At 62.7% G+C, this 25,208-nt stretch overlaps 2 long non-coding RNA genes across 3 annotated transcripts; both read right to left on the bottom strand.

The window, feature by feature from the left end:
* Positions 1–14,062: 14,062 nt before the first annotated feature.
* Positions 14,063–16,469, bottom strand: LOC103565593 (uncharacterized). Of its 2 annotated transcripts, XR_011534678.1 has the most exons (4): positions 16,287–16,469; positions 14,792–15,174; positions 14,425–14,681; positions 14,063–14,342 (listed from the first exon to the last, which is right to left on the bottom strand). It is a non-coding gene; the product is annotated as an uncharacterized lncRNA (long non-coding RNA). The 2 variants fall into 2 exon arrangements; XR_548328.2 differs by lacking the exon at positions 16,287–16,469 and having other exon boundaries at positions 14,792–15,420.
* A 496-nt stretch (positions 16,470–16,965) lies between these two features.
* LOC139080291 (uncharacterized) lies at positions 16,966–22,877 on the bottom strand. Its single transcript, XR_011534679.1, has 2 exons — positions 22,732–22,877; positions 16,966–20,448 (listed from the first exon to the last, which is right to left on the bottom strand). It is a non-coding gene; the product is annotated as an uncharacterized lncRNA (long non-coding RNA).
* Between the last annotated feature and the right edge of the window lie 2,331 nt (positions 22,878–25,208).

Below are 25,208 nucleotides of genomic sequence, written 5' to 3'. Positions count from 1 at the left end.
CCCAGGTCAACACCTCCACGGGCAGCAGAGCTGGGGCTGCTCCTGCAAACAGCAAGGAGAGGCCACCAGGAGGAGGGCTCAGCTGGGGTTGAGATGCCAGGTCCTTGTCCTGCTGCCCCACTGACTGTCCTTTGGCCTTTCACCACCCCTCTGGGTACCCGAGGCTCAGGCCAGCATGGCGCGGGCACCTCTGGGCATTGTGCTGTCCTGCTGAGAGGAGTACCCTCACGCCAGGGCCAGGGGCCTCTTCAAGTTCCCGTCCTCTCAGAGCAGATGTTTCCCAAATGGGGAGCAGAGCACATCCTCCCAGAAGGGCCGAACCGCCACCCCAGCCCTGCCCTGCACAGCTAGCCACACCAGGGCACCCCATCCTGCTGGGAGGAAGGGTGCCCTGTTTCCACGGTGACTGGAGCCAGGCTGGCCTCCCCAGATTAGGGAGGAAGAAGAGAGTAGACAGATGGTGGCCTGGACCACTCACCCTCTATCTCCAATACTTTCACACAGGCGTGTGCATGTGTACACATGCACCCTTCACAGACACACAGAGACCATCAGACACTTACAGACACTCCCGCAGAGCTGGGGCATCACTGCCAGGAACAGGGGTGGGCACATACTCAGGGGCATGCTCCCACAGTCCCCTGGCTTCCTGGGCCTCTGCCTGTCCTGCTGAGCCCCCTCAGGCCTGTCCTGGGCCCTCTTCCCTGTGTCCACCCCAGTCCCCATGCCAAAGACCAAGGCCTTTTCACTCAGCCCTTTTCCAGGGGTAGCTTGACCCTGTCCTAGTCGTCTTGGTGCACCCCAACCCAGGCCATGTCTGGGGGACCCCCACCCATCCTAGCCCCTCGCCCTTCCTGCTCCCCCCCTCATCTCAGCCCCTCTCCATGCGCCCTCAGCCTGCCAGGTCTTCCCAACTCCCACTGTCAGCACGTCGCTCTCCTGCCTCCAATCCTCCAAGGCTGCCCTGGGCCATCAGGGTCAATCCCAGTGACTCGGCCCACAGCCGCAGCCATCACCCTGAGTCTCCTCGGGCCTCTGCTCCCACTGTAGGAACTCCTGGCCCTCCTAGGTCTGCCCCTCTCCAGTCCAGCAGCCTGGCTCGTATGCTCCCAGACAATGCCCAGCTTGGCACTGGCACCCACCTCTGCCCTGACCCCATGCCAAGCCCTGGGAGCTCTGTGACCCTGGTCCAGCCTGCATGCAACAGAGCACAGGCACCCCTGTACCCCTCCAGGGCCCGTACAGGGCCACAGCCTGGCCAAGGCAGGGAGGGGCCTTCCCTCTGACCTCCACTCGCCTCCGTTGCAGCCTCTCACCCGTCAGGGAGGAGAGCCAGCAGAGCTGGGCCAAGATTTTGCAACATTCACCAAAGGCTACCTAGGGTGGGGCCTGGGCTAGGTGGGGCACAAATAGCTGGAGCCAGTGGGCAGCGACCTGTATGAACTCTGGCCTCCCTGCCCAGGAGTCCCCAGCCTGGCCTGCCCGAGGCCAAGGCTGGCTTGTGTTCGAGAGCTGCTGTTCCCTCTCGGCACCCCATCTTCTGCCCCTGTAGAGCCTTCACCCCACGAGCCACCTGCAGCCTGGCAATGGCCACCTGGACTCCTGGCCAAGAAGGCCCAGAAAAACCAAAGAAGATGCCATGGGAGCATCCAGACCTAACCCGGGGAGAAGCTGGGAGCTTTGCGGAGCTGACCACAAAGGCAGCTGGACTGGAGCCCCCAAACCCAGCCTTGGTGTGGCAGTGATGGGAACGTGACCACCTACCCCATCAGGATCTGTCTGGGCCTGCAGAGGTCCTGACCTCACCCAGGGCCTCTGGCCTGGAATCGGGGCCAGGCTGCCCCAGGCGGTGGGCACAGTGTGTGCCCTGGACCAGCTCCCCAGATACTCTTCTGTGGCCTCACACCCCCTTTGCCGTCTCCCCCTCCCCTGTTCCTTCTCCCTGCGGTGCCTTCTCCCACCTTCTCTTAGGACCATCCTCTAACCTAGCCTCAGTACCCCCAGCCTGGGCCCCCCCGACCTCCTGGCCAAAGCCTCACTCTGCCACTGACCCACAGAGCCATGGGCACGTCCCTGACCTCTCCCAGGCTAAGTCTCCCTGTCCGTGGACTCTGGTCGCCCCTGCAGCTGGGAGGAGGATCCCATGTGGTGTCTGTGAGTGCTTCTTGCCACACAGTAGGTGCCCGCTAGATGTGGCGGTGGGGGCTCTGGCTGTCCTTCTGGGCACAGCCCCCAGAGTTCAGCGATAGAATCTGAGGGGCTCCCTGGGAGGGGGAGGGCTGGGGCAGGGCCCATCAGACCCTGGCAGCTCCACCGGCTCTGTGCTGAGACCCTCCAGGTCCAGGAGTCCAGCCTGGATAGGACTGGGTGGGCTGCCCCCTTGTACCCTTCCTGCTTGCCCTGGAGGCCAGTCCACAGGGGGCTGGTACAGCCAGGCTGCCCTCTGCAGGAGTCCCACACCCTGACCCCAGGAGCTGGTGCAGCCCCTCAGACCCAAGGCAGGGAGTCAGGCGGCCTCTGTAGATGGTGCCCAGGCTGGACAGTCCCCTCGCCAGCTCTGCCCCAGCCCCCAGCATGCAGATGAAGATGAGATGTGGAAGGGGCAGAGGAGGGGGATCCCCAGGAGCCGGAAGCTGGGCAGGCCTCTGTTTGCCTCTGATTTGCATGTGACTCCCACAGGCTGGGCTCCAGGAGCCGTGCAGACAGTTGGTCCCACGTGAACCAGAACAAGGGAGGGCATAGGGGGCTCTCAGCACCTGTGACCACCAGGGGCCGGGCTGGGGCCACAGCAGGGCCAAGGATCAGGGCTGTGCCATTTGGAGCCAGCCAGGAGGTCTCTCTAGAGGGGAAGGGGCTGATGACCAGAGTCCCAGGGGCTTTGGGGGCCTGGGGCAGCGATGATGTTGTCTGAGAGAGTTTCATTCAGTCCCAGGGCTGGCCCAGGCCACACTTAGACCACACTTAGGCCATGGAGGAACCGCCCCTACAAATGGATCCTCAGGGTCTCCAGAGCATGGACCTCCGGAGGGCTTGGTCACTGTAAACATGGGCTCAGGATGCAATAACGGCCTTGGAGACCTGCATTTAGTGAATACTTACTGCATACTGCCCAGGACACTCATGTACCTCCACCTCCGCCTTTGTTGGGGTATTGCTTTCACACCATGTCACAGAGAAAGCAATGGCCCGCAGGGATGTGGGGGTGAAGGATTAGCCCCCGGGTAGCAACTGGACTAGACAGGCAGATAGGAGAGTGTCGCTGCCAGGGCATGAGCCCTGCCAAGAATAGGACAAGTTTGGACAGAAGCAGGGCAGGATGGCTTCAGGTCAGGCTTGATCTGGCCCCACTCTGCCAGCCCCAGGTAGCACCCACACGGCTCAGAGCCTGCAAGCCTGGGTGCCCCAGTCCCTGTGGGTCCCCTCCTTTAATGGTTCAGAAACAGAGATCCGTGAGGAGAGTCGCCCACGCCTGGGCAGGGGGTGGGGGTGGGAGGGTGTCAGTGGTTCCAAGGAAGGTCCAACATGACGGAAAGTTCTGCTCATGGAGAAAGGATGAGAACTGCATTGGCCGAGGTCCGTCTGTACTCAGCACCCTGGAGGCACACGCTGGTGCGCGAGGCTGCCCAGCCCCGGGCCTCAGCTGGCCCTTTCCTGCTGGGAGTGGACCCAGGCCTGTGGGCAGGGGCTGGATCCTGACAGCCACAGCCTGGACATGGAGCCAGGCCAGGGCAGGAGGCAAGTCTGCCAGACGAGCCCCAGGAGGCCGAGGCTCCCCTCCAGCCTGTGGGACCTTCTAGACTCTCTTCTCTGTGGCTTTTGCCAGAAGGACCTGGTCTGGCTCCCAGGAGCGTCCACAGCACCAGCCTGGGCCGGGCGCTGAGAAGCACCCGGGCATTCAGATCCCAGGATGTAGCAGGGGCAGGGCACAGGGGCTTCAGGGCCCTCAGCCCAGGAAGCAGGGTGATGTCAACATTCAGAGGCTAGGCCTGTGGGGGAGGAAGCAGGGAGTGTGGTGACCCTGAGCCATGACCCCAGGCTGGAGGCCTTCTTGGGGGCGAACGGAATCCAGAATGGCTAAGGGAGGAGGGGTTTAGGGCTGCTGGAGCTCAGGGCCAGCCCCCTGAGTCTAGGCTCCATTGCAGACTAGAAGAGACCAGAGCGCCACAGAGGCCCAGGGGAGGGGCCCTGCCCTGTCCCGTCTATGCCCGAGGTTCTCCCAGGTGTCCTGACCTCGGAGCCATGAGGTGGCCAGTGCAGAGCATCCGGTTCAGAAGAAGTGGCCAAGCTAGTTTCCAGCCTCAGAGCCACTTCCCTATTCCCTGGAAGGGCTGGGGTGGGGGTGGGGGGCAGCCCAGGAGCCGAGTGGGGCTTTGGCAAGGAGATTGTTGCCTGGTTCATCCCTAAATGCCCCAGACTTGCTCCTACTCTCCCCCAAGTGGGACTGTGCCACAGAGGGGCTTCCTGAGGAGGTGGTGGTGCCATGGGTGCTCCAGGGCCCAGGAGCGGGGTGGGGCCCAATCTGGCTGGGAAGACATCCCAGAGCTCCCCAGTGGTTGGTCAGGGCCCAGGCAGCAACACACCTGTGTGCTCACCTGTGAACACACCTGTGCGCTCACCTGTGAACAGGCACATGCACACACAGCCAGCTGGCCCGTGCGAGCTGGGCAGGTGGTATGCAGATACACACAGGGGCGCCCTGGCAGGCACGCCCTTCCTGCCACCCCTGCTGCATGTGCTGCCCTGGTGCCTCCTTCCCCGTCCTCCCAAGGGCCATCCCACCCAGATGAGATACCACAGCCATGGCTGGACGGCCTCTTGACTTGCAGCCCCGGCCCTCTGGTCCCCCAGGGTGTGGGGGAAGCCTTCCCACTCCTTCTGGAGGAGGGAGTCCAGTGGGCTGCACTGAGTGTGGCCAAGGGCTGGAGGCCTGGGGTCTGGCCTAGTTGTCCACTGTCCAGGTGGGGAGCCTGAGGCCTGGGGAGGCCATGCTGTCTGCCCCACCCACACTACAGTCAGGCACACTCCTGGGCCTTCCGCAGGACTGCGGTGCAGGGTGCAGCTGGTGGAGCTGCTGAGTCATCACAGAGAAATGGGAAGAATGGAAAGAATTCTGCACTTTCACTCTCTGGCTGGGCTCCCCCACCCCCAAGAAATTCCTGAGCCACTAGCACCTCTCTGCACAGACCCCCTCCGTTTCCCACTGCCCAGCGGGGGCCTGGCTCCCACCTCCAGCCTCTGCCTTGGACCTCCACCTCTGCCCTCGGAGAGCATCGGGGCCCTGCCACACCGGACCCGGGGCGCTAGGCGATGCAGAACACAGGTCACCCTCCTGTTGACTCGGCCCTGGTTCCCAGGGGGCAGTTTCCTCCGGCACCAGAGAGGACCCTACTGGCCTGGGTGGGGGTGTGCAGTAGCTGGGGTGCCAAGGGCCAGCCCAGGTGCCAACCTGGCTCAGAGCAGACCCTGTGCCAGCCTGCTCTGCCTCCTTCTGGGGGCCTGGGCGGGCTCAGAACAGGGGCCCAGAGTGAGTTGTGCCTGAATGTCCAGGCTCAGACACTCGTGTGTCTCCTTGATCAACAGCATGTTGGGCCCTGGGGGGCAGGGCATGGCCGGGGTCCCCGTAGAGGCACCGAGCCATCTTCCCATCTGTGAAATGCAGCCTCAGTCACTCCCCAGTGCTGCCAAAGAGGATCTGACGGGGGCGAGGGGACCCAGTGTTTCTCCCCAGGCCCCCAGGCACTGGCCCTCTGCCCTCCCCTGCCATCTCCCTGTCTCTGCCACCCCCCGTTTGTGTGATCCTATTGTGGCTTCATTGGCCCTTCAGCTGGAGGGGAACTGCTGACTCCCGTTTTCTGGGACGCGCCAGCCAGCACAGTTTCGACCCGGCCCTGGAGTCCCTCCCAGGCAAGTCAGCTGCTCTGGGACCATGGCTGAGGCTGCCCCGCAGGCAGCAGGAGATGCAAGCTCACCCAGGGCCACCCGCCCTGCACTGACTCCGGTGTCCATCCTGCGCCCCTAGGCCCTCCTACTTCTCGATGTCCTCAGGAGCCCTCTGCACCCCTCCCTCTGGTGCAGCTTCTGGAACCTGCTTCTAAATGTACCACTCCCCTGCTCAGGAGCCTCGCGTGGCTCCCTCCTGCCTGTGGAAGAAAGGCAGAGCTGCTGGGCCTTTGTTCTCTTAGCTCCAAAAGGGGTCTCCAGGGAGCACCTCCTGCCCCCGCAGGACTTCTCAGGGAAGGTGTGAGTGGCAAGGAGGTGCCTGCGTGCGCCAGGCAGGGAACGGGTGCCCGGTGGGGCCTCGAAGCCCAGTGTGACCTGTTCCTGCCTCTTCCACCCCTTCCCAGCATGACAAACCCTCGGCCAACCACCCTTCACCTTTAGGTGTTGGCATGCACTCATCCCTGTGCCACCTCTCAGCCTCGTCTAGGCTTTGCCTTTTCCAAAGGCCCAGAGTCTCCGGGCTAGGTCAGGGCTGGCTGGGCTAGCGATGGGATGTGTACCGGACTGTGCTGACCTTGGGGACAGCTGCAGGAACTAGCTTAGGCCCGGGGGTGTTGTTCCAGGTCCTGGATCTCAGTCGCTAGCATGCCTCCTAACGCCGTGGCTTGTCCCATCGGGGAGCAGGAGAAGGACAGGGAGGGGAAGGGAGAGAGCCCACCCGCATGCTCAGGACCTGCCCACCACCCCTGCCCCCAGATGGGGCTCTAAGGGCAGAGGCAGGCCTGTGGTCCTCCTCTTGATCCTCATTTACAGATGGGGAAACTGAGGCTCAGAAATGCAAAGTGGCTGGCCAGGCCCCAGCTGCCAGCTCAAGTTGGACAGCACTGCCCAGCTCACAGGCTAGAAAACCAAGGCTGGGTGTCACCAGGATGGGAGCTGCTGTGGGCAGGGAGGTAGGGGAGCTGGACTGGGCGGCCCAGAGCCCAAGGCCAGGCCTGGGCTCAGTCCAGGGCCAGGAGGCCAGGCAGGAGGGGCGGGGCGTGCCCACTCCCTGTGCAGGCACTCTGAGGGCAGAGGTCAGGGTGTCTCTTGTGGGGAGGATTTGAGATCAAGGGGGTGGGGAGGGGAGGGGAGGGCAGAGGGACTGCACCGGCCAGGCCAAGGGTGCACGGAGAAGCCGAGCCTCAGAGGAGGGACGGAACAAACATGGGGGACAGGAGGATAGGGCTGGGCTGAGTGGGGTCAAAGGGGCCTCGGCAGATGCTCTGCTCTCCTGAAGTCCCACCTGCCAGGACCCTGGGGCTCCCAGCAGAGGTGACTCAGCTGCCTGCCTGGGGTGGAGCCTCTCAGAGGTGGGGCTAGGGGCCAGCATCAGGCTGGCCTGGCCACAGTCGCCCTGGATGTGCTGGAGCAGGGAGCCTGTCAGACCAGCACACTGAGATGGGCCCTGCCCTGGGCAAGCTCAAGGGCTCTGGAGGGCACTGGACAGGCTGCCCGTGGGCTGAGGGTGAGGTGGGCAGACGTAGGTGGGGCCGCAGACCTGGGTCTTGGCACAGCCCAGTGGCCAAGCCTGAAGCCAAATTTGGCCTCCCATGTCCCCATCTCTGTGTCTGTGAAGAGGAGAGGAGCAGCCCGCTGGTCTGCCCATCCCCCACCCAGTGGCCCAGACTTCGAGGCTCTGTCACTGGTACCTGCTCTGCCACCCGCTGCTGGGCAGGTGCCCCAGGGTGCTGCCTATGACGCAGGCTGTGGCCTCTGTTCCGCCTGCCTCCTGGCCAGGTCCCAACCCACATGCGCACGTGAACACGTACACACACACACACACACACACACAGCTGGTTAAACCAGTTCTGCATGGCCAAGCCTGCCCCGTGGCTGTCCTCACCCTCCCCTGCCTCCAGCCTCGGTTTCCCCACCGGAGGCCCTCGCTAGGCTGGAACATGAAGGAATCTCACAGCAGGGGGGTGGAGAGCAAGAGGAGGCTATGGAGGTGCAGCCGCCCCCTCCCCGAGGCCCTTCCAGCCAGGTCCAGTACAGCAGTGCACCCTCCACCACCTCCTACTCATCTCGTCACTCGGCCCATGGGGCCTTCAAGGGGCTTCCGAAGAGCCCAAGAGAGAGTCGTGGAGTAGGCCTAGCAGGCTGCCCTGTGGGACCCCGAGGCAGCTACCAGCAGGCACCTGTGCTGGTTCATCCCCAATACTTAGTTGGCTGGTCACATGACTCTTTCATCAACAGCACAGCCCAGACCAGCCCCACATCCCACTCTGTCTCTGTGCTCCCCTGTGATTGGTGGTGACACCTGCTCCCACCTGTCACTGGAGCCGTTGGGTCATCCTGGCCCATGGGTGCCCTTCTTGACCTCTTCCAACTCTCTGCCCAGCAGTTTGGGCATGTCCTACGGACACCTGGGAGAGCACACTGTGAGAGCCCCAGAACCTGCCTGCGGTGCTGGACATGTGTGGGCACCTGTGTGGGCAGAGGAGGAGTGGGTGCCTGTGCGGGGGCGGCAAGCACGCGCAGGTGTGGAAGAGCTGCGCTCGAGCCCAGGTATGCCTGTGTGCAGGATGGTGGGTGTGGATGCCTGTGGGCCTGTGTGTTATGACCTGGGTGGGCCCATGTGGTGCTGAGTCACGATCAGGAAGGGCCCATATGGATCCTTGTGTGTGCCCTGATAGTAGCCCATGTCCTGCTTGACCAGCCGGCCTGAGAACTGGAATCCGCAGAAGGATACAGGTGGCCCTCCCTGAATCCAGCTCTCCACTGAAAGGTCCAGCAGCCTAGATGCCTGGGCAGCTGTGGCCCTCACAGCCTGGGAGCAGCCTTGCCACAGGCTTCATCTCTGGGCCAGTGCAGCTGGGCCACCACCGTCACTGGGCAGCTTTGTGGCTCACCAACCAGAGGGCCACAGCCCTGGCCTGACAGTGGGGTCCCAGGGCTGTACCTGCCTCTAGGATACTCAGACCCACCCAAGGGATTCCCAGCACCCATGCCACCTCCTTGGCCATCGACCATCCTTCCTCCAAGGCCTCCTCCAACAGGAAGCCCGCCCCTACAGCCTGAGGGGGCTCTGCTCTCTGGACACCTCTCAGTCCACCTGGGGTGGTTGGCAGGGAGGGTGTCTGGCCCTGGGTTCATCTTGTCTGGCCCCTGGAGCATGAGCGTGAATGTGTAGGCTGGGCCACATAGAGGAGGGGGAGCAGCTCCAGAAATCCCGATCCCATGACTCTGGGAAACCTGGCCCAACAGGGCGGCCGGGAGTCAGGGGCGCTGGCAGCAGGGATCCGGGCTGGGTGGGCAGGCTAGGGGGCGCGGGCAGGGAGTGTGGTGGAGGGGCAGTGGGCAGCACAGGTCTAGGGGGATGAGGGCGGGGACAGTAGGTCGGGTAGGGGGAGTGGGCATTGTGGGGACTGCAAGGACGTGGGCCAAGAGGCAAGGTGGCCAGGAGAACAGAGGGTGAGTGGTGGGGTGGCTGAGGTTGTGGGGCTGGGGCGAAGGGGGAGAGGTGGGGGAGTGGAGGATGGGGCTGGGGGGTGGCCCTGATGGCAGGGGCGGGGCAGTGGGGGTGGGGTAGATGGGGGCTGGGGACACAATGGGCCCTTGTCCTGAGGCCACAGCTCCGGGGCGCCGTGTGCGGGCTGTTGGGCACCCTGAGCAAACACACGCCCTGCTCCGGCTGCACACCGTGTCCTGGACTGCCGGCTGTGGCGCTCGGCCAGTGAGAGGGCTGCAGCAGGGCCAGGGCACATGTCATCGATGAGCAGCCAACCCTGCCTGCCTGGTCTACCTCATGTGCCTCCCTGGGCTCCCACCAGGCACCCTGGGCTGTGCCTGGATGGGGAGGGAGCAGGCAGGGGGCAGACACATCCTGTGGGAAGAGAGCCTGGTCAGGCTCAGCTCCAAGAGCTGGTGGGCTGCAGAGGGGCCTAAGCAGGCCTGTGCCCTGGCTCTGTGGGGTGGGGCAGACACAGGGCTGAGCACCCCTACCTCTTGGCTCACAACCCTGGAGGCAGCCAAGGAAAGAGAAAAAGACTGCCTCCTCTGACCCAGGGGTGTTCCAGGAAGCCAGGAGGGAGCCTGGTGGCCCCAGGGCTTCTGTGAGTGGGGCTGGGCAGTGGCCTAGGCACTGAGGCTGTAGTGGAGGTTGAGTCCCAAGCCAGTCTGGGTCTGCAGCTGGGGCCCCTCTGCCGGGGGCGTGGGGGGTGGGACCTCTCAGCTGCCACCCGTTGTGAGGAAGGGAGCTGCATGACCCACTGGGGCCCATACTGCACAGGATAGGGCTCTCAAACCCCCTCAGGAAAGCTGGCAGGGCCAAGGGGGCTGGGGGGGAGGGGGGGGATGGGGGGAATTTGCATGACAAATAGATTCCCTGGAAGGCTGCTCTGCCCAGGAAGCCTGTGTGTGTGTGTGTGTGTGTGTGTGTGCACGTTAATGCCTGGGGGCACCCAGGCCTGACCACACTGCACAGGCCCACAACACCCCCTGCATTAGGCTGCACAGCCACCCCAAGCTCGGTTGTCCTCACAGGCTGGCCCTTCCCATGCCTACACCCCCAGCTGATGACAGCCTGCTGCTCACAGGGAGAGCCCCATTCTGGGCCACAAAGCTGAGGTCCTATACCCAGCCAGGCCTCAGAACATTTCCTCGTCTCATCCAGGTCGAGAGACATCACTGCCCAATGTCCTCGGTGTCCCTCGGCCCTGGTGATGGTTCTACACGTCAGTGGGACAGGAAGTGTCTGCCATGCGGGCCCAGGCCTTCTCTCCCCTGCCCTCACAGGGCCACAGCCCCATGCCGAGGGCCTTCAGGGCTATGGGGTGGGTGGGGGCTTCTAAGCAGACACCCAGGGCTTCTGCCCAGGTTCTCTGTCCACTTCTGGGATGGGCTTGAGATGGCTAGACTTGGCTGGGTCAGGCAAGTGGAGGTGGGAAGGTGGGGAGAGCGTGGGCGGGTGGTGTGGCAGGACCTGGGGAGACCCAGGTGTGGAGGACCCTTGCCTGGTGGGGAACTGGTGGAGGAGTGCTGAGGGGCAGGTGGCCGTGAGCCTGGGTTGGACTGGACTGGGAGGGGATCTGGCTGCTGGGGGTGGGGTCAGATGGGGCTGAGGGACCAGAGGGGAGGTAGAGGCCTTGCTGTGTTCTAGAGAGGGTGGGCTTGGCTCTAGGGCACCGCCCCCCCCCCCCCCCCCCCCCCGCCAGCCCTCTGCTCCCTGGCAGACCCCTCCGAAAGGGACATAAAAAAAGACAAAGATCTGATGGTGGTTTGTGCTGGCAGAGAGGAGTGCTCTGGACAAGCACTGCCCCCTCAGAAGCACACACCGGCCACAGCCGCAATCAAAAATAGCAAGAAAGAGATGAAATTAATGTTAACAATTCATCTTATTTAACCCCGTCTCTCCAAAATGTTATCGTTTCAACCTGCAGTCCCTGTAAACGGACCTTAAGGAGGCAGCTTACATCTTTTCTCCTCCTGAGCCCTAAGACCCCTGTGCCTCCCACACTGCGGGCAGCTCAGTTCGGGCAGCCCTGGAGGGACCTTCTGGACAGTGCAGCTTGGACCCTTGCTGGGGACCCTCCTGGAGCCTGTTGGACACTCAGAAAGCCCACTAGAGACCCACGGGTTGCCCCTGGTGACCCCAGGACATCTCTGAGTCCGGGGCTGGGGCCCTTGGGAGGTGGTGGTGGGACATGCCCTGGAACTGTCTTTTTTTAAAAAGGACACAATTTAATATTGAAATTGTCAAATGCAATGTACTTGGAGGAAGGAGCACAGAATATCGTGCAGTTTAAACAACAGTGACGACAAGACACCACGCGCCCCCCAGGTCTCCCAGCGGGGCCGGCCAGGACCTCAGGCCGGGAGTCCCTCCTGCAGAGCGGCCCTGTCAACCACCCCCAGCGGCCTTCACGTGGCGCCGCGTCAACACAGTTCCATGGCGTCCCTTCCCAGAACCACGTCACTGCGCGGTTCCGGGTTCCAGCAGGCACGCCAAGCCAGGGCGAGGCCGGAGGCTCCAGCCCTGTGCGCCTCTCCTTCCCACCGGTGGGCCCGGCTGGCCAGTGGCTACGTAATGAACGCAGGGCCCCTTGCTCAAAAGGCAGGGAGAAGTGACATTGAAGGAACTAACACACGAAGTTTTTCCTTTTTTCCGTTGTCTCTTGTCATGGTGTTGACAAGTGTTGTCACAGTGTTTTTTGATTATTATTTGATGTTGTTATAAGTAAAAAAAAATTAAATTATAAAATCACTATCATGAGTGTTGCCATTTATCTTTATTCTGTGCACGGCGCTCTCTGAATGCAAACGTCAGGGCGTCGAGCTCAGTGCAGACCCTGAGCCCACGTGGTTCAGACACAGATCCTGTGGGCCTGTGGGCCTCGTTCTCACCACAAGAGTGAAACACTGCTCCACACTAACTCAGCTGTTTTTATTTTCCATTGTGGCAAAATCTACTAACACAAAATTTACCATGTTAACCATTTTTAGGTATACGGTTCGGTGGTATTAAGTACTTTCACATTGTTGTGCAACCATCCCCACCATCCATCTCCAGAAATTTTTCATCGTCCCTGACTGAAACTCTGTCCCATTAAACACTAACTCCATCCTGGTCCCCAGCCCCTGGCACCCACCATTCTACTTTCTGTTTCCATGAATTTGATGACTCTAGGGACCTCATATGAGTGGAGTCATCAGTATTTGTCCTTTTGTGACTGGCTTATTTCACTGAGTATAATGTCCTCAGGGTTCATCCATGTCGTAGCATGTGTCAGAATTTCCTTCCTTTTTCGGGTGAATAATATTCCGTGGTATGGATGGACCACATTTTCTCTATCCATTCTCTGGTTGATGGACATTTTGGTTTTCTCCACCTTTTGTCTACTGTGAATAACATTGCTATCAACCTGGGCATACTAATCTTTGTCTGAGTTCCTGCTTTCAGTTCCTTTAGGCATATACCCAGGAGTGGAATCCTCAGTCATATGGCAACTCCTCATGTAGCATTCTGAGGGCCTTCCAGACTGTTCTCCACAGTGGCGGCACCATCTTGCGTTCTCATCAACAGTGCACAGTGTGCGGTTTCTTCGCATCCTGGCCAACACTTGGTATTTCCCGATTTTTTGCTAATGGCCTTATTGATGGGTATGGGTGGGATCTCAGGATGGTCTCCGTCTGCTTTACCCCCAGGTTTCCCCTGCCCGACTCCCCCTCCTTGTCCGCACTTTCCTCCTCACCCAGCCCAGATCCCCAGCCACCACCGACTGCCCCTTTCCCCCCAGCCCCTCTCGCTCCTGACTCGGGGCAGCTAGATGTGGCTGGAGAAACACCCACTCAGCTGCCCACTCCTTCCGCGCCATCCCCCTCCCTTCCCAAATCCTGACACCCCCTCCCTGTCCTTCCCGCCCTTCCCTCTGCCCATGTCACAGCAGACCCCCCAGCCCCTGCCAGCTCAGTGAGCCCCTCGCAGAGTCCTCTTTCTCTCGTTGTCATTTTCCCCGACAGTGTCTGACAGATACCTTCGTGGCATCCTCTCTCAGCCTACAAGTCTCTCTGGGGCCCCTCGCTAGCCAGGGGACTTTTCGGCCTCTCCTGGGGGGCTGGTCTGTGTCGCCGCCCCTCCTCTCCTGAGCGCCCTGGGCTGCTCTTCACCTCTCCCTGCGGTCTCCCTCCCAGACCTCCTCCTTTCCTGGGGCTGGAGGCCCCACAGTCTCAGGCCCACCTTATCCCTCGCCATCTCCTCTGTGGGATTTCCTTCCTCTTCTTACCAGAACGTGGCCCAGGACTCAAGGCTGGGATGGCTGCCTTCTCCCCGGTCCTTCTGAGGGTCCTTCCTGGCATTTGCAATGGGTCCCTGGGCTGCCAATGCCACCCTCGCCTGGCCAGATGCGCAGGCCCAGCACCTGTGTGCACTCCATTGAGATGCCAACCAGCAGCTCCCAGCAACATGGGCAAACCCAGCGCCTGGCTCACCCTCCTGTCTCAGGCGCTGCCGGTTCCACCCGCCAATGCCTCAGGCCGACGCTCTGGAATCACCCTTGACTTCTCACACCCACAGCTAGCTCCACCTTCAACACTGCGTGGCTGATCCTTTGCTGTGTGACAAATTACCCCCAAACATTAGTGGCTTAAAACAACATAGGTTTATTGTCCAATGGTGTCTGTGCGTCTGGAGTCCAGGTGTGGCTCAGTGGTTTCCTTTGCTTTGAGATGGTGGGCAGGGTTGCGGTGTCATCAGAAGGGTCGACAGCGGTGGGATCGCTTCCAAGCTCACTCAAGTGGTGCAGCTGATTCAGGGCCTCACTGATGGGGCTTCCCTCAGCTCCACCATGAGGCCTCTCCATGGGCAGCTTCCATCAGAGCCTCAGAAGTCAGCCACCAGGCCCGCCAGAGGGGAGGGATGGCTGGGGTGCGAAAGGAGGAGGTGGGGTGCAGAATCTGCCCAGCGCACCACCCGCCCCTGGTCCTTGTCACGTCCTGTCTCACCTGGATGACCAGATCACCTCTCCTCGCTGATCTCTCTGCCTCCACCCCTGGCAGGGCAGCCAGAGGGCCTGAGACGACCTGAGTCCCATCCTGCCACCACTCCGCCCCCAGTCCTCCTGATGGCCTTCTCGCATTGTTAGCGCTGCCTCCAGCTGAGGCTCCCAGCAGCTCCCAGCCAGCGAAGGAGCAACGCAGTGGTGGATGGCTGGCTCACCAACTGAAGAGGCGGCTAGTGCCGGGGGAAGGATGGTGCCGCCCTGCATCATGACACACTCGATGATTCCCCACCCCTTACGGGGGCCCACAACCCTTCACCCCAGTGCTGTACCCTGGGGGGAGGACACAGGGTCTGTGTTGGCATGGGTACCTGGAGACCTGAAGCAGCTTCGCAGCCCCATTAGAGCTGGGGACGTGGGGTCAGGAACAAGTGGCGCCCTGGTGACGGCGGTGGGTCCACAGACCGCAGTGGTCATTACCCCACTCCCCGAATGTATAACTGGGGTTGATGCACTCGGCCCCTGGGCCGCCTGCACCGCAGGCTCAGCCTGCCGGGAAGAGCTGTCATGGTGGCTCAGCCAAGCAGGGACTCCGGGAGCTTCCTCCCCCGACCGCCGAGATGGCAGATGACAGAGGCCACGTCCCTGGCGGCGATGCAGCAGAGATGAGTGCCACTGGGCAGCTCTGAAGGATGCAAGGCTGGTCCTCCTGCAGGCCCATTTAATTCACCGGCCCCCGCAGGCCTGCTGGGTCCTGAAAGTGACCAGATGGGTGCAGGCTCAGCGCAGACCTCTGTGGAAGCAGGGCTAGAGCCCCCACAGACCTCAGTACCGCGTCCATGGTGTCAATTTGGTGAGTGTGTTCTCGTCTATGCCGATCAAGAAAGAAGACCAGAAATGGCACTCGCAGGGAACAGACCATGTAGACAGTGCACTTCTGCTCCAGGACCATGTTAACTCTCCTGCATTCACATGATAAGGCCTGGGGTCTGCAGCCCTCAGGACATCCTGCTGACCTCACAGAGGGAGAGTCACAGCAGGGTGCTGGTTTCCGGGGCATTGCCACCCACAGTGGGACCTGGGTGGCGCTGTGCCCAGGGTCCAAGGGGTGGGAGAATGAGTGGCCCTCGCCGTGGAGTGACCACACAGAGATTCTGTGCTCTTGTCCACACAGCTCTGGGCTCTGCAGGTCCACGGTCCTGGTGCCCCAAGCGGCCCAGTCTCACCAAGGGACACACAAGGTGCCAGAGAAACACAAGCTGAACTGTCGAAGAACAGCAGGTGAGGAGAGTGGCCGCGTCATTAGGGGTGGCCAGTCCCACAGGGTGGGAGAGAGGGCTGCTTTCACCCACTCCCCAGCGTGGCCGTGAGTGGACGTGGTCACCAAGGCCGGATCCCTCAGGGATGAAGGCTTGGGTCAGGGAGGAGTCACAGACCAGGGTGTCCCAAGGGCAGGGATCCTTGTAAATGGAGGAAACTTCCCTTCTCGATAGGCCTGTGGGTCCTTCCCTGAAGACGCGGGGCACTGGGGCCCAAGGGCTGCAGGCATGGAGGTCCTGGAGCCATGTGCCCCTCCAGCCCCACGGTGCCACCCACTCGCCAGCCCCCAGGCACGGCTGCTGCTTCGGGGGCTCTGCTCTGGGTGTGCGGGTTTTGGGGGCAAGACCTGAGGGTACTCTTTAGGGACAGCGATTTTCAGACAAAGTGTTCAAAGTTCCCGAGATTGTTCGAAGGGCCTCTCTGACCTGCACCCCTCCAGTTGTGAGGAGTCGGCCCCTGAGTCTCCCTGGGCCCCCCCTTGGTCTACACCTGGGTGGGCAGCAGCAGCCTACCACCCACGCAGGGGCCGTCCCCTCCCCGCCTCACCTCCTGCTGTGACAGTCAGCCCAGACCTGAGTGAGGCCGACTCCAAGTCTGGGGGTTCCGGTGGGTGACGATGGGCCCTCACATCACTCAGCCCATGGTCCAGGGCAGAGGGGTCCCTGGTGGGATGCCTCACACCCCTCGGAGCCCAGCCTGGGCCCGGCTGCCCTGGGCAGGACTCAAGGTAGACCGCCGCCCAGCCTGGGGCCCTCTGTGGCAGGAACAGCTGCGGCTTTGTGTCCTCAGCAGGCGGGAGGCAGGCGGCCTCAGACACCCAGACACCCCGGCGCTGCCTGTGGCTTCGAGAAGTTCATGCACAGCATTTTGGGCCATTTCCCCTTTCCCACACGCAGCCTCTGTTTGCTTGGGAGGGTGAGCCAGCTCGGAAGGCCCAGGGTCAGCAGTGAGCAGATGCAGGGCTGGGTGGCCAATCCATGCCTGCCAGTTCATTCATGTGTGCATTCATTCACTCTCTCAGTCACTCATTCATTCATGCCTTCACACATTCATTCACCTACTCATTCATTCATGCCTTCACACATTCATTCACTCGCTCATCAAACAGTCCTTCACTCACTTGTTCATTCAGTCATCTGTCATTCAGCGAGTACATCTTCTGAGAGCCGCTCTCTGCCAGGCCAGGTCAGGCTGCTGGGAGGGAGGGCACCAGCTAGATGGAAGGGTGGGTTCATTCATTTATTCATCATTAAACAAACCTTTCTGAGTGCCTATGAGTCTGCAGCACTGCAGATGGCTGGACGGATGGACGAATGAACAGGTGGACAGATGGATACATGGACAGATAAATAGATGGACGCACGGACAGATGGACACATAGACACACACATTCCCTGGTGGGGGTTCCAGCTGAGACATCCTTGATGTGGTCTCCTGAAGCCAGGCCCCTGGGTGCCCTCTTCTCAGACACAAGCAGACATCCGGCTGGCCAAGGTGGCACCTCTGGGGGGGCCTCACTGCCCCTCACCAAGCAGGCACCATCGAGGACACCTCTGCCCCCTCCCTTTCCTCATCTGTTACAGGTTTCTGAGTCTTCAGGAAGCTGCTGTGCCCTTTCCAGCGGCCCCCTCTAAGTGTGCTCCTCTCCTGGGATAGGAGGGGCCTGCCCTCCACGTGGACTCTGTGGGCTCAGGAAAGATCTGGAGGAGGAGTGGGGCCCATGCAGGTGTCCCTCCAAGCCCAACACAGTGGCAAGGTCACTTCCCACGCCGCCCTGAGCAGCTGCTGTATGCCTGGCTCAGTGGGGCTGCTGGGTCCCATTGGTGGGAGAGCCAGAGCCGCTCCCCTGCAGGGGGCCCAGGCTAGCGGACAGTAGCCTGGCCTGTGGCCTGTCAGCACGGCCATGGAGGACATACCCGTGTCAGCATGCCGAGACCTGGACACAGGGACATGACACTGGACCCAGACCATGGGGAACACGTCCAAACTGAGCCCCACCCCGAACCTGGCCCTCCGACTCAAACCTTGGAGCTGCCCTACTCTCACAGCCACCCCAGGCTCTCAGCAAATGCCATGTTAAAATACACGCAGAATCCCATCATTGCTCGCCCCTCCACAACGCTCCACACCCCCTCATTCCGGGCCAGGAATTTCACTATGCTCGGCTTGGCAGCAGAGGGGTCCCCCAGCTTTGGTCAGATCACGCCCCTCTGTGCAGAACCCCGCCGGCTCCCACCCCGTGAGGTGGAAGCGGTCCTCTGTCCACCTTGGATCTGCCCCATTTCCTCCCACCTTCTCCTCCCCATGCTCTGCTCCTGCCGTCCTGGCTCCAACACACAGGCTCCTACCTCGAGGTCTGGCACTGTCTGTCCCTCCACCCCCGTCAGTATCCCACATCTGTGTGGCCCCTCCCTCACCCCTAAAAGGCCTCCCTGGCGCCCAGCACTCCCCAGGGACTGAGGTGGGCAGTAGAGGCAGGGCAGGTGAGGGAGGGGTCTCCTGGGGGGACCCTCAGACCTTGGAGGCCCAGCTGTCTTCCGTGTCCCATACTCTGTCCCTCAGCCCTGACATGCCAGGGCCAGAGCTGGGCGGAGGGCCACCTGGTCGGGGTTGTGAGAGCATCTTACCTCCCCCCATGCCTCTGAGCCCCTACAGTGGCTGTTTCTGATGGTGCAGACCTAGGGATCAGCGCCGTGGAAGTCTCTGCCACCTGCGAGCTTGGGAGGGTCACTCTCCAGGCCTCAGGCCCCAAGCCCAGGGCCTGGAATGAACTGGCTGAGCACCATTCTTTCATCAGCAGACGGTTGAACAAAAGAAAGAACATCCAGAATGACTTTGGGGGTCCAAACACTGGCCTCCTCCAACGTGGTGGAGCTGCAGTATCAGGACCCAGGGACTTGGGGCCAGCATGGTGGAGCTGCAGTATCAGGACCTGGGGGCTAGGGGGCAGTGGCCCAGGCCTGGGCAGAGCCCGGCTTGTGGGAGCCCCCCGGCCCAGGGCCCTCCCTCTCTGGACAACATCACATCTTGCCCACTCCCAGGGACACAACCGGGCATGCAAAGGGGAGGAAGGGTGAGCAGGGGTCAGAGGCTGGATTACACGCGGGTGCCAGGCAGCAGCCAGGGGACCAGGATCCCAGGGCCCACCCAGCCTCCTGTGCACCCGACTTCCTTTCTCTCCTGACTGCCAGGTCCACGGCCCCTGGGCCTGCCTGTACCCGTACGCACCCACCCCAACACACTGAGGTCGCGGTGGGACCAGTGGAACCGACTCTGACCCATGGGAGCTGACCGGGCACATAGCAGGGGGAGCGGCTCCAAGGAGCAGAGGCCTGGGCAGTGGGAAGGGCAGCTTCGGGCTGCGTAGTGGGTGGGGAACGGTCACCCTGCCCCAGCGCCGGCCCAGCTCCCACCCAGCGCCAGGTGCCCTGTGGCACTTCACAGCTGCATGGGACAGGGCGGCCGGCGTGGGCCAGCTCCGGGCCAGTGCCCGAAGTCGGGGTGGGGCTGGGGGCAGCCCCCCCATGCTTCTTGCGCCTCCTCCCAGCAGATGCTGGTTGGAAGTGGGGGCTGGGGGTGCAGCTGCTCGTGTCCTGCATGTGGGGACGGGGTAGCCGTGTGTGTGTGACTGCACATGTGTGTGCTTGTGCACATGAGCGCGTGTGTGTGCATGCATATGTGAGCACACACACGTGCACACTTGCCCATGCTGTAGCAGGTCCAGCTAGTAAGAGTGTGTCAGCTATGGGCTGGATGTTGGCCTGTGTGGCAGCGACATGATGACCACTGATCCCAAGACCCTACCTGGCCCTCAGGCAGGGAGGGAAGGTGAGGGGACAGAGCCAGGAGGCAGGAGGGGCCTTAGGCTGTCAGCCTCCTCACCCAGCCCCACACCTCAACCCTCCTTCCCCATGGCTGGCACTGCCTTTCTCTGTGCCCTCAGGGCACCCTGGTTGTGGTGACCTGACAAGACCCCCACCCACACGTTTCTTGGCTCGTGGCCAGCTCACAGCGTGGGGCTGGTCTCTCAGTGGGTTTCTGCATGAGTCTGCGGCTCCAAGGTGGCGATGCTCAGAGGGCCTGGCCGGGGCCACCGTGCTCCCAGCTCTGCCTGAAGCCAGGCGCCAGCGGGTGCTTCTCGAGTGCTTTCTCTGTGTGACCAGGGAGCACCATGCAGGAGAGAGCAGCCTCCAGGTGACCCCCTACTGTGGGGTTGAGCATCGATAGCAGCTTTGCCCCAAAGCCAGAAGCTGAGGCCTCGTGGTCAGAGGGACACACAGACAAGTGGATGGACAGACAGGCAGCTGGTGGCCGGCAGAAGCTGCTGAGAATTGGCGGAAGCTGGGCGGGCGGCCGGCGGGTGGCCCGACGGGTCCTGGAAATCCTTGCTTCCTGTTTTCCCAACAAAGGGCCTCTGTCCCCCAGGGAGGCCTGGCCAGCAGCAGCGGACGTGCCTTTTCCGTAAACAGTGTTGTTTTCCTTTTCTTCTCTTGGCACAATAACAGAGGTCTCCAAGCCCCTCATCCAGGCGCCGGGCACCACCAGCCACAGGGTCCTCAGAGGAGGCTCTCCTGGGCCAGGGGCCATCCTGCCATCCTGGGAATGGAGTCATGGCTTGGCTGCCTTCGACGAGGCTCTGGGCAAGCAGGGGACAGGACTTCAGTGGTGCCCATCCCATGGGGCTGGTGGGATGCCTTGGGGTCCACTCCTTGAGAACCAGAGAGTCAGAGTAAGTGGGGCTGCGCTGAGCTGGTGCCCTTTACAGGTGGGCCTAACCCAGAGGCTCTGGGACAGAGAGTAGGGCTGTGTCCAGCAGCGGCTGGGCCTCCCGGGGGGTGGGGGGGCAGCAGGGGCTCTCCAGGGAGATCTCCCTCCTGGCTGGCTGGGGTCGCCATGCTGGCTGAGGGAGCTGACCCTGGATGCTCAGCCAGGTAGACACTATAGTGCCTGCTCCACAAATGAAAAGCTCGAGGGTCAGAGAGGGCCTGAGCCGTGCCCAAAGCCCTGAGTGGGACCCACGGGAGCAGACCAAGCACACCTGGATCCCCAGGAAGGGAGGCCAGGCCAGGCCCGACAGAGGAGGAGGAGCCAAAATGCCTGCTCCAGGCCCTTGGCCTCAGGCAGTGACTGACACAGGGACAGAAATGACACCCTCCTGCTGGCCCTGGTATGAGTGGACCCACAAGGGGTGCAGGGACTGCCTTGACCGAGGGCAGCTGGGGCGGTGTGTGCAGCCCCACACGGCTGGCCGTGGACCGGAGCAGGAGTGGGCTCGGTGCCCAGGCGTGCACAGCTCTGAGTGGGCCAGTGTGCGGGCATGTGTGGGCGATTGTGTGCGCCGGGCAGCAGGCGCCTGAAGGGCCTATGTGAGGGGCTGGGGGGCTATTTACAGCGGCTCCACTGAGGAGAGGAGCTGTCAATAGGGAGGGTGGAGGGTGAATGAACAATACCCTCCGGGTGGGATGGGAGGCGGGCGCCATTCTCTGCCCGAGACACCCCGGGCTGGTACCCCAGCCCCCACCCAGGCGGCCAGACAAGGGCCACTGTTATCTGGTCAGCGGCTGATCCAGGGTCTACGGTTCACCTGGGGCAGCAGGCTGGGGGTTTCCAGGCTGGTGCCCACCCGCCCCCACCCTCCCAGGGGGCCATTTGCCAGGCACTCTTCACTCTAAGGACGGATGCGCTGATGGCGGGGCACATGAGATGGTGGGGGGGGGCGGGTAAGCTAGCAGATGGGACTCAGGATGGAGGAGGCACGCTGAGATCTGCCTCCCACACCTGGTTCTCAGGTGGCAGCAAACAAGGTGGGGAGGGATGAGAAAGGGCTTGTGGGGTCCACAAGGGACCCTGAGCCCTCACGCCAACCATGTGTTCCTTGCAAAGCACTCATTTCTAGTGCACGACGAGAAGTGGATTTGACACAGGGTCCGGGCTGACCTTGCAGGCCCCTCCCTGCCTCTGGCAGGACAAGCAGATCAGTAGACGGCTGTTCAGCTGGGCTTTTGGGCCACATCAAGGGATGCAGGTGGTGGGAGGGGGCAGGCTTGCCCAGGCCTGGGCTGGCGGGTCACCCCCTGCTCAGAGGTTCCTTCTCTGTTTTTTGAAACTACAAAGGGATGCCCAGCTAGTGGTAAAAAGATCAGGCTCGGGGGTCTGGTCCGTGGCTGAGTGGTGGCCTGGGGTTCACAGGTTTGCATCCCAGGCACGGACCTGCTCCACTCCGCAGATACGCTGTGGTGGAGACCCACATACAAAGTAGAGGAGGACTGACACAGATGTTAGCTCAGGGCAAACCATGCCCCCCCCCCCCCACACACAAACAAAAAGATCAGGCCCAACTCCTCAGAAGGCAGCGTGAAGTTAGGGCCCAACCTTCCAGGCCTTTGCGTCGTCCCCACTCTCGAGCATCATGGCCCAGTCAGAGGTCCCACCAGATGCCCTTCCAGAAGGTGGGCTGTGTCCAGGGGTCCACTGTCTTCCTGAGGAGGGGAGGGTGAGGAGCTGGGCCAGAGAAGCTGTGGGGTCTCAGGCCTTGCTGAGACCAGCGCTGGCTTGGCTCTCCCACAAGTACCAGGCCCTCCCAGAAGCACAGGCCTGAGGTCCTGGGAGACACGTGGGGCGGAGGCAGCATCCCTCCCTGCCTGGCTGTGGAGGGCAGCGGGGCAGGGGCTGGAATGGACACTGAACCGCGGCGCCCATACGGCACTGCCTAGGCGAGGGGCGCTTCAGGCCACCCCGGGCAGTAAGGGGCCCCCACGGAAGGAACACACTTTCATTCTGGGCCCGGGGGAGGAGGCTGGGGGGCGGGGGGCGGTGTTGCGGGGGTACGAGTGCGGGTCCCCCAGTCACACGTTAGGCAGGAGTCCTGGGGCCCCACACACCTGCGGGTGGAGGGAGCGCTTTCCCAGGCCGAGACCGCCCTCCGGCCGCCCCACCCTCACCGGCAGGGACCTGTGGGGGTCTGCCGCGCTCCCCACCCCTGAACCTGCACCTTGTTCACCGGCCTGCTTCCGCCGGGCTTCTTTCCTTCGGGAACCTCCCACTCCCCCCGCCCGCAATGACGTAGCGAGGGACGCGAGCACCCGGTCCGTGGCCACCTGTCGCCAACTGCTTTCCAAGAAGGTGGTGACCCACTGCGCACGCGCTGCGCCTACGACCCGAAACCTCGGGCTTTACCATCAGCGTCATCACCACGCATTATTGTTGCTCCGGGAACGGGGGTGGTTCCCAGTGCCCTGACGCGCGGGCTCGGGGGCCGGGGGAGGGGCGGGGCGCGGCTGGGCCGCCGGCCCCCCCCCCGACGCGACGCGCGGACGACGGCCCCTCCCTCCGGGAAACCCCGGCCGCACTTCCGGCGCCGCCTCCTTCCCGGCACGGCCGCGCCCGGCTTCCCGCCAGCAGGGTGCGCCCCCTCCCCGCCCCGCCGCCGAAAGCTGCCCTGCGACGGCGGAAAAGGGGCGGCGGCCAAGCCCTCCCTCGGCTGCGGGAGGACGAGGCTGCGCGCTCTCGGGCCTGGGCGGCCGGGGGCGGGGGGCGCAGGGCCGGGGGGCCGGGGGCGGAAGACTAGTAGGGGAGGAGGGGAGGCGGGAAACCGCGGGTAGGGAGGTCTGGGGGGCTGGGAGCGGGGGACCGGGGGATGGGGAGGCCTGGGGAGCTGGGAGCGTGAGACTGGGGGATGGGGAGGCCTGGGGGGCCAGGCGCAGGGAGGGGGCCAGGGCGCGCCTTCCGCGTCGTGGGGGTCTCGAGGGGCTGAGCTGCCCCGAGGGGACCGCCCTCGCCGGGCGCGGTCTCGCAGGGTGCCCCGCTCCCTACCCACCACCACGGCAGGGGCGGCGGGCCACGCGCCCAGGTCCCGAGCAAGGACACTGCGCCCACGGACGACCCCTGCGAGGGCAGGGCTAGGGGGAGGTGGCCCGGTGGCTGCTCTGTGGCCTGTAGGCCTCCGGGGGCGCTGCCCTCGAGCCGGATGCGAGCCCCCTCGGCCTTCAGGGGTGAGCGGAGGACGTAGTCAGCTACCGGTTCCCGCTTCGTCCATTCATTCCCGACGCGGTCTCTGAGCGCCTGTCTGCCGAGCTCTGCGGGAGAGCCTTCCCCGCTGCCGTAGGTGGGTGGGCGCACAGGAGCCTGGCTTTGGACGCTGTTCGGTGGCTGAGGGGCCTGGGGTGCCCAGGCTGGAGGAAGACAGCCCGTGCTCACTGCCAGGCCCGCCCTGGGGATGTCACCTGGAAACCCTCTCCAGAGGACTTCTCTCCACGGGACTTGGAGGGCTCTGAAAAAGTGGGCGGCCCCTCTCCCCGCAGCCCTACTCAGGACAGGACAGGCCCCTTGCCTCACACTGCTGTGGACCAGTCAGTCTGGCGTCTGGGATGACTCCAACCACAATGAGGGCCTTGAGGGGCCTCTGGACCGGGAGAGGGACACGTGGCCTGAGTGACAGGCTGTCCCCGCAGAGGCTTAAATTTGGTCCCACCCAACCACAGGGCGAGCCTTCAGCCCCCATCGCTGCCCATAGGAGTGAGGCCTTCTGTGCCACATGCCTCCACCCTTACCCCAGACTCCAGTATCCCCTCCCCACAGTCCCTGACATCCCCCCACCCCAGGTCCATCAGGCTGGCTGCCGGTGGTACACCCACGAGAATGACAGCACAGCAGGCCCAGACCTGACAGGGACAGGATGACGCACCTGGCTCTTGGGGCCAGGTGGACATGGCTCTCTCGTGAGCAGCAAGGTTGGGGTGGGGCTGAAGGCCTCAGATGCCCCAGGCTGTGGTTACCAGAACACAGTGTTTGCAGCACAGGACAGGCGGCCGCGGAGGAGAAATCAAGGATTCATGACCAGGAGGCCCCATGAAATGTTGTGACCCCTTGCCCAGTTTCCAGGCCTGAGGCAGGTTTCAGACCCAGAACCCACTGACTGAAGGGGGCTGGGTCCCCAGGCGGCAGTCTGCACCACCCAACATGTTGGTGTCACAACACGAGCTTGGCCGGAGGCCAGCAGTGCACTGCACGCATAGGTGATCCAGACCTATGTGCCCCACCCCCCTTGTGTGGTGCCCACTCCCCTGCACCTTTACCCACCTTGCAGCTCCCCTCGTGGCCTCCCAAGGGTTCCTGTGACCGGCTGAGGTGGGGAGGAGCCCAGTCGAGGTTCAGGGATGGTCAGTGCAGTGTGTGGGTACAAGGTGACAGTGGACAGTATCTGGGAGAGATGGGTGACGGGCGACCCTCCCAGGCTTCGGGGCTTTGGGTGGTGGACCTGGGCATCCATTTCAGTGGAAAGAGAAACGGACCCATGGCCAAGCAGCCTGGCTGGTTGGTTGGGGGGCTGGGAGGAGAAAAATGGTAATTTTCAGGGACAAGGGGGTCTGAAGAGAGGCGTGCAGGGGACTGTGGGGTGGACACAGATGGAGATGTTTTAAATCCCCTGTAACACCCACCACAACATACTCACTGTGCTCGAGGTAGACA

This window comes from Equus przewalskii, chromosome 29 (assembly GCF_037783145.1).
Source record: "Equus przewalskii isolate Varuska chromosome 29, EquPr2, whole genome shotgun sequence".
Lineage (NCBI taxonomy): Eukaryota > Metazoa > Chordata > Mammalia > Perissodactyla > Equidae > Equus > Equus przewalskii.
Note: the sequence above shows the minus strand (reverse complement) of the source record. Positions and strands in the feature narration are given on the sequence as shown.